General features: G+C 47.4%; 1 pseudogene; it reads left to right on the plus strand.

The window, feature by feature from the left end:
• LOC127032133 (olfactory receptor 1052-like) overlaps positions 1-13,440 on the plus strand; it is an 18,722-nt pseudogene extending 5,282 nt beyond the window's left edge.
• Positions 13,441-13,672: the final 232 nt, after the last annotated feature.

Consider the following 13,672-nt stretch of genomic DNA (forward strand, 5'->3'; position numbering starts at 1 on the left):
ATACTGGATCAGAGCCAGTAATCAATCTAACCCAGCATCCCTTTCTCAGCAGCGGGCAGCGCCCCAGAAACACTGCTTCTGAGGAAGGAGCAAGTATAGAGAGACCATCACATGCATTAGACAATTATCTAGATAAGTAGATAGATAGATAAGCTCTTTATTAATGCAGTGATTGTTCAAAAAATATGCCAAATCAGATTAATTAGCAGCAGCATCTAGACAATTAACAAGAGTAACAGAAGGAGTTCTAACAGGAATTAGAACTGTATAGAAATAAGATAAAGTCATTGGACAGAATGAGAAAAATCACAAGTTCAAAAAGAGAATGGGAATTCACTCATTCCATATTTATGTGAGTGTAAATGAAGTGAATTTCTGAGAGTTGATGCACACTTTTGTTCCACAAGAGGTGAGACTAGATGATCACCATGGTCCCTTCTGACCCTGGAATCTATGAATCGATAAACCTCAAAATCTTACTGGCCCACAGAGACCCCTTCTTGCTCACTCAGATACAAACAGATACACCCCTATGTAAGTCACTGATCACACACCCACAACTCACACATCCACACAAACCCCATCCATTCTCCACCTTTATGGTGTTATGTAAAGAAGCTGATGGCAGCCAATCTGAAAATCAGAAAGATGTGCTTGTGTGTCTTTCACTGAGTGGCTGTGGGAACAAACACATAAGTTATTCAGCTATAGAGTCCATGAAGCATACCTGGGATGGAAGATGCATAATCTCCCTGATTCTTCACTGGTGCAGACTGCCTAGGTTGCTAAAAGGAGACCTATTAATACAATGTGTGCTTTAAAGGGCCTTTGGGGAAAGGTCCCTGAGGTCCCATCATGAGAAGTATTCTGCTTACAGGAGGCAAAATCAAAGCTCTGTTTATTTTTCATATTATCATAACTATGCATAGAAATGACAATGAGAGAAACATCAGGCCAAACTAACTCCTGGAGGACATACACTGATTTCAGTGGTTTCAGAGTGGTAGCTGTGTTAGTCTGTATCAGCAAAAATGAGGAATCCTTGTGGCACCTTAGAGACTTAGGGTATGGCTAGACTTGCAACTTCAAAGCGCTGCCACGGGAAGCTCCACGCGGCAGCGCTTTGAAGTGCGAGTGTGGTCGCTGCGCCAGTGCTGGGTGAGAGCTCTCCCAGTGCTGCAGGTACTCCACCTCCCCGTGGGGATTAGCTTACAGTGCTGGGAGCCGCGCTCCCAGCGCTGGGACACTGTTTACACTGGCACTTTACAGCGCTGTAACTTGCTGCGCTCAGGGAGGTGTTTTTTCACACCCCTGAGTGAGAAAGTTGCAGCGCTGTAAAGCGCCATTGTAGCCAAGGCCTAACAAATTTATTTGGGCATAAGCTTTCGTGGGCTAGAACCCACTTCATTAGATGCATGCAGTGAAAAATACAGTAAGCAGTATATATATTGCAACACATGAAAAGATGGGAGTTGCCTTACCAACTGGAGGTTCAGTGCTAATGAGGCCAATTCAATTAAGGTGGAAGTGGCTTATTCTGAAGAGTTGACAAGAGTTGACAAGAAGGGGTGAATATCAAGAGAGGGAAAATTACTTTTGTAGTCCTAACAACAAAGCCTATCAAGGTGGATGTCGTCCATTTCCAACACACTTTCTTGTCAACTGTCCTTAGTGCTGTTAGTCTTTAAGGTGCCTGTGGTGCGGCTTTGCCGTGGTTTGTCCCTCAGTGGGGCCGTGGGGTATTCCACCACCTCGCTCTAGTTTGCCAGCCGTCGACCCTGTGGTCGTGAGGAGTAACGTACACTCGGTTAGGGGCTCAGGCCCTTGGAGCGGGGGCTGAGTCAATAGTCAAATGGTGGCCCAGGCCCTAGGTCAGAGCGGGGCAGCAAGCAAACAGCCAGGGACTCAGGCCTTTCAGCAGGGGCTGAGTCACTAGTTCAGTATCAGCCCAGGCCCTGGGTCAGGCGGGGCAGCAAACAAATAGTCAGGGATTCAGGCCCTTAAGAAGGGGCTGGGGTCAGTAGTTCAAATAGCAGTCCAGGCCCTAGGTCAGGCGGGGGCAGCAAACAAACAGTCAAGACTCAGGCCCTTAGGCAGGGGCCGAGTCAATAGTTCAATAGCAGCCCAGGTCCTAGGTCAAGGGCAGGGCAGCAAGCAAATAGTCAAGGCTCAGGCCTTTAAACAGGGGCCTGAGTCAATAGTTCACATATCAGGAGGGTCCTAGCCTCTCCAGGCCCAAGGAAAAGGGGGAGTATGCACTCAAGGAGTGGGTGACAGGGGGGATGCAGGCCCTCCCTCTCCACTGCGTCCCAGCTCGGGCCCCTAAGCAGTGACAGAAACTCGCTGCTGGTCAGTAGGGATCCTGGCGGCAACACATTGACATAGACTCTGGCAGTGTTGCAGCCAGACTGGGGTCGGCTGCCACCGGGCTACTTCCACATTCCCCCTCGTAGGGTACCTGAGTCATGGTAGCGTCACTGGCCGTCTCAAACACCATCAGTTCCTCTGGGTAAGTAGCGGATGGTAGGCTCAGCTGCTTCTTGGAGAAGCTGGCAAGAGGCAGGCTCGGCTCCTCCTTGGGGTAACGAGCGAGGGGTAGGCTCAGCCAGTCCTCCTTGGAGTAGCGAACAGGGGTAAGCTCAGCCAGTCCTCCCCGGGGTAATGTGCAAGGGGTAGGCGCAGGACCCAGTGACTCCACCCATGTGGGTGTTAGGGGAGGTCCATCCCTAGGCGGGGCTGTGGGGTATCCCACCGCCTCGTTACAGTGTCACAAGGACTTCTCATTGTTTTTGTTGATTTCAGTGGCTTACTCCTGAATGATGCCACTGTGAAACAGATTATGGGTTTGAATGAACAGATAGGAAGTTTGAAGTGAATATTGTCTAGGAGTGTTTTGCATGTGGGAGAGGTAGAAAGCTCAAGGTCAAAAAGAGGTGGGTAGACAAGAGAAATTTAGTACTAATTATCAATAGCAGATCTGTTATGTTAATGAGTGAGTGAGAAGAGAATCAGCCCTTGGAAACAGTGACCATAATGTAATTAAATTTCATATCCTTGCAAGGGGGAAAACGCCAATGAATTCCACCACAGTAGAATTAAGTTCAAAAAGGGCAACTAAACACACAAAAAAATGATGAATCTAGTTAAATGGAAATTAAAAGGAACAGTCACAAGGGTAAAATCCCTGCAGAGTGAATGGAGATTAGTCAAAAACATAACAGAAGCTCAAACTAAATGTATACGCACACACAAAACCAACACCATGGCTAAAACAGCAGAGTAAAACAAGTGGTTAGAGGCAAAAAGGAATCCTTTAAAAATTGGAAGTCAAAACTTACTGAGGAAGATAGAAAGGAGCATAAACTCTGGCAAGTCATGTGTAAAAGTATATTAAAGCAGGCCAAGAAAAAATATGAAGGGCAACTAGCTAAAGACACAAAAACTAACAGCATTTTTTTAAGTACAACAGAAACAAGAAGCCTGCCAAACAACGACTGGGGCAATCAACATGATAAAGAAGCATTCAAGGAAGACAAGAGAATTACAGAGAAGCTAAATGAATTCTTTACATCTGTCTTCACTGCAGAGGATGTGAGGGAGATTCCTACACTTGAGCCATTCATTTTTATGACAAATCTGAGGAAATGTTCCAGATTGAGGTGTTAAGAGAGGAGGTTTTGGAACAAATCAATACGTTAACGGGACAGGATGGTATTCATCCAAGAGTTCTGATGGAACTCAGATATGAAATTTCAGAACTTCTATCTATGGTATGTAACCTATCCCTTAAATCAGCCTCAGTACCAGATGACTGGAGGGTAGCAAATGTAATGCCAAATTTTATAAAAGTCTCCAGTGGTAATCCCGCCAATTACAAGCAGTAAGCCTAATGTCAGTACCAGGCAAATTGGTTGAAACCATAGAAAAAAACAGAAATATCAGATGTAAGCAATGTTGTTGTAGCCATGTCGGTCCCAGGATATTAGAGGAAAAAAGGTGGGTTAGGTTATATCTTTTATTGGACCAACATCTCACACACACATTATAGAATTATCAGACACATAGATGAACACAATATGTTGGGGAAGCCAACATGGCTTTTGTAAAGGGAAATCATGCCTCCCTAACCGATTAGAATTCTCTGAGGGGTCAACAAGCATGTGAACAAGGGTGATCCAGTGGACACAGTGTACTTCGACTGCCGGGAAAGCTTTGGCAAGGTTCCTCAGCCAAGGCTCTCAAGCAAAGTAAGCATTCATGGGATAAGAGGGAAGATCCTCTCATGGATCAGTAACTGGTTAAAAGACAGGAAAAAAAGAGAAGGAATAAATGGTCAATTTTCACAGTGGAGAGCGGTAGATAGCGGGGTCCCCGGGGATCTGTACTGGGACCAGCACTGTTCAATATATTCATAAATTATCTAAAAAGAGTGGCAAGCAGTGAGGAGACAAAGATTACAGACAATACAAAATTATGCAAGATAATTAAGTCCAAAGCTGGCTGTGAAGACTGACAAAGGGATCTCAAAAAACTGGGTTAATGGTAAATACAATTGCAGATGAAATTCGATGTTGATAAGTGGAAAGTAATACACACTGAAAAAAATAATCCCAGCTATACATAAAACATGGTGGAGTCTAAGTCAGCTGTTATCACTTCAAAAAGAGATCTTGGAGTCATTGAGGATAAATTTCTGAAAACATCTGCTCAATGTGCAGCGGCAATCAAAAAAGCTAACAGAATGTTGGGAATCATTAAGAAAGAGATAGATAATAAAACAGAAAATATCATAAAGCCAGTATATAAATCCATGGTATGCCCAAACCTTGAATACTATGTGCAGTTTGTGTTGCCTCATCTGAAATATATATAATAGGAAAGTGTGCAGAGAAGAGCAACAAAAATGATTAGGGAACAGCTTCCATATGAGAAGTGATTAAAAAGACTCAGGTTGTTCATCTTAGAAAAGAGATGACTAAGTGAGGAAATGATAGAGGTCTATAAAATCATGAATGGTACAGAGAAAGTGAATAGGGAAGTGTTATTTACCCCTTCACATAATAAAGAACCAAGGGTCACACAGTGAAATTAATAGTCACTAGGTTTAAAACAAACATAAGGAAGTATTTCACACAACCCCACAGTCAACCTGTGGAACTCACTGCTAGTGGATTTTGTGAAGACCAAAATATAACTGGATTCAAAAAGTAATTAGGTAAGGTCATAGAGGGTAGGTCTACCAATGGCTATTAACAAAGATGGTCAGGGACACAACCCCATGCTCTGTGTGTCCCTAAACCTCTGACTGCCAGAAGCTGAGAGTGGATCACTCAATGATTGTCCTCTTCTGTTCATTCCCTCTGAGCACCTGACATTGGCCACTTTTGGAAGACAGGATATTGGTCTAGATGGACCATTGGTCTGACCTAGTATGGTCATTCTTATGACTCTAGAGGAGTTATGCCTGACTTATAATCAGCTGAGTGAGAGGAGAATCATCCCCAGTGATGCCAATGAAATTATTCCTGATTTACCCTGCGGTGAATGAGAGGAGAATCATCCCCATTGACTTCAGTGGAGTTACTCTTGATTTACAACGGTGTGAGTGAGCAGAGAACCAGGCCACATCTATCAAGGATTGAACAAAGGGTAAAGTTATGGACTTCTTTCTCCACACATGCCCCATGATCCACTGCAGCAGCTCAGCCACAAGGAGAGACCACTGTGCACCATGGGAGATGTAGTCTGTCCAGAGAGGAAGGCCCATGGAGCAGTGTAAGCGAGACTCGCCGAGGCTCAACCCTCCCGGATGAGGAGGGGAGCCACATCGGCCTCAACTCGTCGTCTGCGGGTCTCAGTCTTGGGACTGTCGCCCACTGTGCGGGTAGTCGGTCCCTACGGATAGGACCGGGCAGTGGTACAGTCAATGGGGGCCTGGGCCTGGATTTGGGCAGGCACCAACACACAGCTAATTAGGAGCTCAGGCCGCCTGCTGCAAGGCTGAGCAACAATACACAGTTATCCCAGCTCCGGCCCTTTGGTTCAGGGCGGGCTGGCAGGAGTGCGGGTGGCTCGGGCCCTTTGGGACAGGGCCAAGCAGTGGCGCAAGCAAAGGGGCCCAGCCCTTGGTTCGGGCGGGGCACCAGTTACACAGTTATAGCAGCTCTGGCCCTTTGGAGCGGGGCAGAGTAGTGGCAAAGTCAGAGGGGGCCCACCCCTTGGTTCAGGCAGGGCACCAAACACAGTTATAACAGCTCTGGCCCTTTGGAGCAGGGCAGAGCAGTGGCAAAGTCAGAGGGGGCCCAGCCCTTGGTTCGGGCGGGGCACCAAACACAGTTATAACAGCTCTGGCCCTTTGGAGCAGGGCAGAGCAGTGGCAAAGTCAGAGGGGGGCCCAGCCCTTGGTTCAGGCGGGGCACCAAACACAGTTATAACAGCTCTGGCCCTTTGGAGCAGGGCAGAGCAGTGGCAAAGTCAGAGGGGGCCCACCCCTTGGTTCAGGCAGGGCACCAAACACAGTTATAACAGCTCTGGCCCTTTGGAGCAGGGCAGAGCAGTGGCAAAGTCAGAGGGGGGCCCAGCCCTTGGTTCGGGCGGGGCACCAGTTACACAGTTATAGCAGCTCTGGCCCTTTGGAGCAGGGCAGAGCAGTGGCAAAGTCAGAGGGGGCCCAGCCCTTGGTTCGGGCGGGGCACCAGTTACACAGTTATAACAGCTCTGGCCCTTTGGAGCAGGGCAGAGAAGTGGCAAAGTCAGAGGGGGCCCAGCCCTTGGTTCGGGCGGGGCACCAAACACAGTTATAACAGCTCTGGCCCTTTGGAGCAGGGCAGAGCAGTGGCAAAGTCAGAGGGGGCCCAGCCCTTGGTTCGGGCGGGGCACCAAACACAGTTATAGAGGCTCAGATCCTCTCATGTCAGGGTTAGGCAAACACACAGTAGGCCTAATGGCCTCCTCAGGCCAGGGGGAGGGGGATTCTGCCACCCGGCTACGGGTGGCAGGGGGAACGCAGGCCCACCCACTCCACTGCGTTCCAGCCCGGGGCCCTAGTAGTGGTGATCACCGCCGCAGGTGGTCAGTGGGGATCCTGACCGCAACACACTGCCATGGGTATCGGGAGGTCTGCAGCCTGACTCGGGTCGGCTGCTCCCGGGCTACTTCCAGTATCCCCCTCCGAGCCTACCTGGTTCGTGGGATCAGCTTCAGGGACGTCCCGCCACATCGGTTCCTCCCGGCCAGGGCTGGGCGGCAGGTCCGGCAGCTCTTCTGGGAAGTCCGGCCAGGGCTGTTCTGGGGGGGTCCTCGGGGCCGCAACAAAGGCGGGGCGGCTCCGGCCACTCCTCATCGTAGTGGGCGCAGGGCAGCTCCAGCAGCTCCTCGTTGTAGCGGGCGCGGGGCGGCTCCAGCCACTCCTCATCGTAGCGGGCGCGGGGCAGCTCTGGCAGCTCCTCGTCGTAGCGGGCGCGGGGCGGCTCCGGCCACTCCTCATCGTAGTGGGCGCGGGGCAGCTCCGGCAGCTCCTCGTCATAGCGGGGCGGCTCCGGCCACTCCTCGTCGTAGCGGGCGCGGGGCAGCTCTGGCAGCTCCTCGTTGTAGCGGGGAGGTTCTGGCCAATCCGGACACCAACCTGCAGCCTCAGCAGCTTCCCAGTCAGGAACTCCCGCGGACAGGTCTGCTCCTGACGGTGGCTGGGCTCTAACTGAGGGCTGAGGGCCGGCTTTTATTCTTCCAGGTCGCCGCTTGACTCTCTGGGGGGCGGGACTTCTGCTTCGAGGCCCCACCCCTTTGGATGAGTGACGGGGCTCGACCCTCCTGGATGAGGAGGGGAGCCACACCGCCTCGTTACAAACAGAAAGAAAACGAGGGATTTGGAACTGCAATTCCCATGGGTTACCGTGGCTACTCTGACAGATACAAAGATCAATGTCAACCCAGCCCAAATCTACACAAAACATTCAGTTTTGGGACAACAAATTGAAATGTAACATCTTGATTCCAGAATGAAGAAATTCTTTGAAGTTCACACATCAGTTATTTTTGGGGAGGTGGGCTAGGGGCAGAAAGGGGTTAACGTCTTATTCTTGTTCAATGTAACTGAAGTCCCTTTGCTTGATTTCCTCTTGATTTTGCACCAGCATGAGTGAGAATAAATTTGGATCCACTGATTTCATTAGTTACTCCTAATTCACACTGTTGTGTTGAGGAGAATCAAAGCTCATGGTGTTCAGTGGAGTTGCTCTTCATTTACACCTGGATGAATGAGAGGAGAATATGGTCCATTGACTTCAGTGGAGTCACTCCTGCTTAACACCAAGATGAGCCCCAGGAGAATCAGTCCCACTGAGTGCAAAGGGATTATTCCTCATTTACATTGGGATGAGTGAGTGGAGACCTACACCCACTATAATTGTACACATGGGGTGAGTGAGAGAAAAATCTAGCCATACAGAAAGTTATTCGAATATCGAGCTTTAGACTATAGACTTCAGTGGATTTATTTTTGCTGTGACCCCATTGGGCTAGATCCTCATCTGGTGTAACTCTGTTACTTCACTGAAATCACTATCTAGGTATCTGGCTGGTTGGCTGACTTCATGTGTTACTCTTGATATACCCTCACATGTGTTGTTGTTTTTTTTTTCCCCACAGAGTTAAAATTTCACCTGGTTCAGTTACCCATCCTGGACAAATATCAACTGTTCAAACCTCACAGCAACTCACCACACCCCAATAGCGTCATGAAAATATATTATTATCCCCATCTTATAGATAGGTCACCTTAAGCACAGAGGTTAGCATGGGACTCCCCCTTGTAAGACCCTGGAATTTTAAATCTCATTTCCTGTTTGCTGGCCTCCCAGGTGAGCATGACTGGCTATCACACCAAATGTGCTCCCACTTGGATGACCGCTGAGTTGTTGGATCGGATCAGTATATGGGGAGAGGGGTCTATTCAGTTGCAGCTGCAAGTGACCCACTTGGATGACCGCTGAGTTGTTGGATTGGATCAGTATATGGGGAGAGGGGTCTATTCAGTTGCAGCTGCAAGTGACCCACTTGGATAACCGCTGAGTTGTTGGATCGGATCAGTATATGGGGAGAGGGGTCTATTCAGTTGCAGCTGCAAGTGACCTGTAGGACCAATAAAGGGACAAGATACTTTCACATTTGGGGATGGGGAAAAGGCTTTGTTCTTTCTGTCTGTTCTTTGTGCGTGCCGGAGATCAAGAAGGCAAGCAATCCAACTCAGTTAGAATTAGTAAGTAATAAAAAGGAATTGTGTTAGCTTACTTTTATTTTGGCTTGTCATTTTTCTTGTCAAGAGGGAGGTTTATCCCTGGATTTGTAACTTTAAGGTTTTTTCCTAGAGAGGAGATCCTCTCTGTCCTTGAGTCTTTTGTTATTCTGTAAAGTATAAGTACTTTTTAAGTATAAGTACATCCAGATTTTACAGAGGTGTTTCTTTCACCTTTTCTTTAATTAAAATTCTTCTTTTAAGAACCTGATTAATTTTTCATTGTTTTAAGATCCAAGGGTTTGGTTCTGTGTTCACCTGTACCAATTGGTGAGGATATATTCTCAAGCCTCCCCAGGAAACGGGGTGTAGGAGCTTGGGGGGATATTTGGGGAAGGTAAGGCTCCAAATGGCCCTCCCTAAATGTTTGTTTAAATCACTTGGTCGTGGCAGCATTACTTAATCCAAGGTATATGAGAGAAATTGCGCCTTGGGGAGTTTTTAACCTAAGCTGGAAGAAATAAGCTTAGAGGGTCTTTCATGAGGGTCCCCACATCTGTACCCTAGAGTTCAGAGTGAGGAGAGAACCCTGACACACCCCCATGAACCAGCTGCGGCAGAAAGAAAAAAACTTAGGTACAGCCAAGATGAGAGAAAGACCAGGGAACGGAAAGAGTGCTGGGAAGCCAAAAGGCAGAACAGAAAAGATAATGCTGCTTTTGCTAGGCAAGCAACAGAGTGGATCATAAAAGTTATGGAGGATCAGACAGAGTTGCTCAAGTCTCTGGTACAGCTACAGGCTGAGCAGATCCGAGTTCGAGCGCCTCTGAAGCAGATGCACAATTCTTTGCCAACTCTACCCCACTCTACGCCCACACATTCCTTTTCATTCCACAGCACTTTTGAGTTTTCCCCATCACTCTACCTCCTCTCAGAACTTGCACAATGATAGCTGGAGCTACACACAGCTGTGAGGTTTTACCCTTTTTAACAATAAATAAAGGCTAAGGTATTTAATGGCACAGCATTTTTATTCTGTGTTCTACAAAAGTGTATAGCAATCAATTCACTCTCGGGAACAGGTTCCTAAAGCATTGTGTTGCATGGATCTAGGGCCTCAAAAGCGTACATGGATGTAACCAGGAAGCAACTCCAAAGCAGACATGTGTTACGGCCCCTCATTGTTAAAGCCTCTCTGACGTTAATAGCAGCTCTCTGGGCTCCTCTGGCATCCCTAGCATCTGGCTGTTCAAACTGTGCAGCTAAGCGCTCTGCCTCATTTCACACTCAGATTCACACAAAGTGCAGTACGCAGCTATGACCATGGTGGGAATATCATCCTCAGTAAGGTCTAGCCTGCCACTTAAACACCTCCAGCGAGCTTTCAAACAGCCAAAGGCACATTCGACTACAATGTGGCACCTATTGAGCCCGTTGTTAAAATGTTCCTTGCTGCTGTCCAGGTGCCCTGTGTAAGGTGTCACGAGCCAGGGCTGTAAAGGGTAAGCCAGGTCTCCTGGGATTGCTATGGGCATTTCCACATCCCCCACTGTAAACCTGTGGTCTGGAAAGAAAGTCTTTCTGTACAGACCCCTGTTCCTGAAGATGTATGTGTCATGCACCTTTCCAGGCCAGCCTGCATTAATGTCTGTGAAACATCCCTGGAGATCCACAAGAGGATGAAACAGCATGGAGAAGTATCCCTTCCTACTGATGTATTCAGAGGCAAGGTGGTCTGGTGCTAAAATTGGAATGTGTGCCATCAGTCAGCCTGCCTCAGTTAGGGAAAACCATCTCTGCAAAGCCATCTACTGCTGCATGCACATTTCGCAGAGTCACGGTCCTATGCAGCAGGATGTGATTTATTGCCCTGCACACTTGGAGTAATACAACTCCAACAGTGGACTTTCCTACTCCAAATTGATTTGCAACTGACCAGTAGCAGTCTGGATTTGCCAGCTTCCACACAATGATTGCAACACACTTCTTGACTGAAAGGACAGCTCTCAATCTGGTGGTTTTGCACCACAGGTCGGGGCCAGCTCAGCACATAGCCCCATGAAGTTTGCTTCATGCATCCTAAATTTCTGTACCCACTGGTCGTCATCCCACACCTACATGATAATGTGATCCCAGCAATCAGTGCTTGTTTCCCTAGCCCAAAAGAAACACTCTACCATATGCAGCTGCTCTGTGAATGTACAAAGCACTGATAAGTTGCTGCCATCCATATCACACTCAGGTGCCTGCGATTTATCCTTTGCTAACTTTGCGAGTAACGCTATGAGTAATTATGCTGCCATGCGTGCCGTCCTCATGACAGCTAACAGCGCATAGGAGAGAAGTGCAGGATCCATCCTCTCTCAGTGCAGATGCTGGCTCACACTACAAAAGACAGAAAGTTGTAAAAAACAGTGTGAAAGGAGGCCAGAGACCTTTGGAGGGGTGGAACACAAAGCGGTGCATGACGGCACATTTTGCACATTCCAAGATGCACCGTGCTCCGTTTCCACATTCCCACAGCACCTGGTGACGGATGTTGTCACCAGGCACTGTGAGATACCTACCCACAGTCCATTGCTCTCACTCTTGACAAAGATGCCCCAAAGTGGACCCGAACTACTGACAGAGGGAGCAAATGTAGACACGCTTTGGCAACTTTGCTTTTGTCGATTTTTCTTTGGTGACATTGGTTTCATTGAAAAAACTTGCCAGCGTAGACAAGCCCTTACACATTGGTGTAAAAATCAGCTCTCAGTGTGAGAAGGCGATGTGTTTGGCTTTACTTGTGAGTATGTACAGAAAGCTGTCAATAATCTCAGAGCATTGTGAAGATGTTAAATACTAGAAGATAACAAGCCACTTTACATGGTACCATTATCCTCATTTTACAGCTGTGGAAACTGAGGTACAGAACTATATGGCTTTCTCAAGGTCACACTGAGTCAGGAATAGTACCTTGCTTTCTTGACTCCCAGATTTCACCCATAGCACTATATTACACAACATAATGGGGGATAATTATGGTACCAGCCCAGATGGGGGTGTGAGGTTACAGTATCTATGAACATGATACCGGCAGGAAAAAGATGCATAGAAAAACAAAGATCCTGCAAAGCTCATTCATGACTACATTTAAATATGAACAAAATTAAATGACACCACATAACCCCACATTCTTTTTTAATGTCATATTGCATAGGTTATTTATTTAACTACATTTCTTGATAGAGTCCATGGCAGACACAGCCTGGAGAAATCAAACATTTAGCACAGAATTCATCCTCCTAGGATTCGGGAATCTCCCCCAACTGCAGATTCTTCTCTTCCCACTGTTTCTAGTGATCTACATTGTGACAGTGGCTGGGAACATCCTCATTGTTGTACTAATTGTGGCTGATCAGCATCTTCACACCCCCATGTACTTCTTCCTGGGGAACTTGTCCTGCTTGGAAACCTGCTGTGCCTCAACCATCCTGCCCAGGATGCTGGCCAGTTTCCTGACTGAGGACAGAACCATTTCTGTCCAGGTCTGTATTGCACAACTTGATTTCTTTGGTTCTCTGGTAGCTGTGAAATGCTGTCTCTTATCAGTGATGTCTTATGATCTGTATTTAGCTATATGCAAACCACTGCAGTATGCAGCCCTTGTGAATTGCAGGCTCTGCTTCTGGCTGGCAGCTGGGTCTTGAGTAAGTGGTTTTGTGGCTTGCACCATCACTGAATGTCGGATATCACAAATGATTTTTTGTGGCCCCAGTGAAATTGACCATTTCTTTTGTGATTACAACCCATTAGTAAAACTGTCCTGCAGTGACACCAGCCTGATGGCTCTTGTGACCTTCCTGTTCTCCTCCATACTAACACTGCTCCCCATTCTATTAACCCTGGCATCCTACGTGCGTATGATCGCCACCATCAAGATAATTCCTTCCACCACCGGGAGGCAAAAGGCATTTTCCACCTTCTCATCTCACCTCATTGTGGTTACATTCTACCATGGGACACTAATCTTTGTCTATCTGCTACCAGGCACCAACACACTGAGAGAACTGCACAAAGTGTTCTCTCTCTTCTACACTGCCCTGACTCCCTTTGTCAATCCCCTCATCTACAGCCTGAGAAACAAAGAGGTCAAGGAGGCCTTGAGAAAAGCTGTTAGCGAGATTATGAATTTCATGACAAATAGCAAACTATTTTGTATGTAATTATTGTACGTTGCAATAAAATCAAGATAATGGGAGCTCATCTGACGGGGTGATGCTGTGAATCACTGCACGAGCCAGCAGCCCTTACCTATTAGAGCAGTTCTATTAAATATAATTGGACTCTTGATGTGAGGAAGAGCTACATGTCTGAATAAGGGCAGCAGGGCCAACCAATCCCTGATTCATGTTTCTCTCTCCTGGGAATATCAATTAAAATGGGCTTGTTTGTCAT

Source organism: Gopherus flavomarginatus, chromosome 12 (assembly GCF_025201925.1).
Source record: "Gopherus flavomarginatus isolate rGopFla2 chromosome 12, rGopFla2.mat.asm, whole genome shotgun sequence".
NCBI lineage: Eukaryota > Metazoa > Chordata > Testudines > Testudinidae > Gopherus > Gopherus flavomarginatus.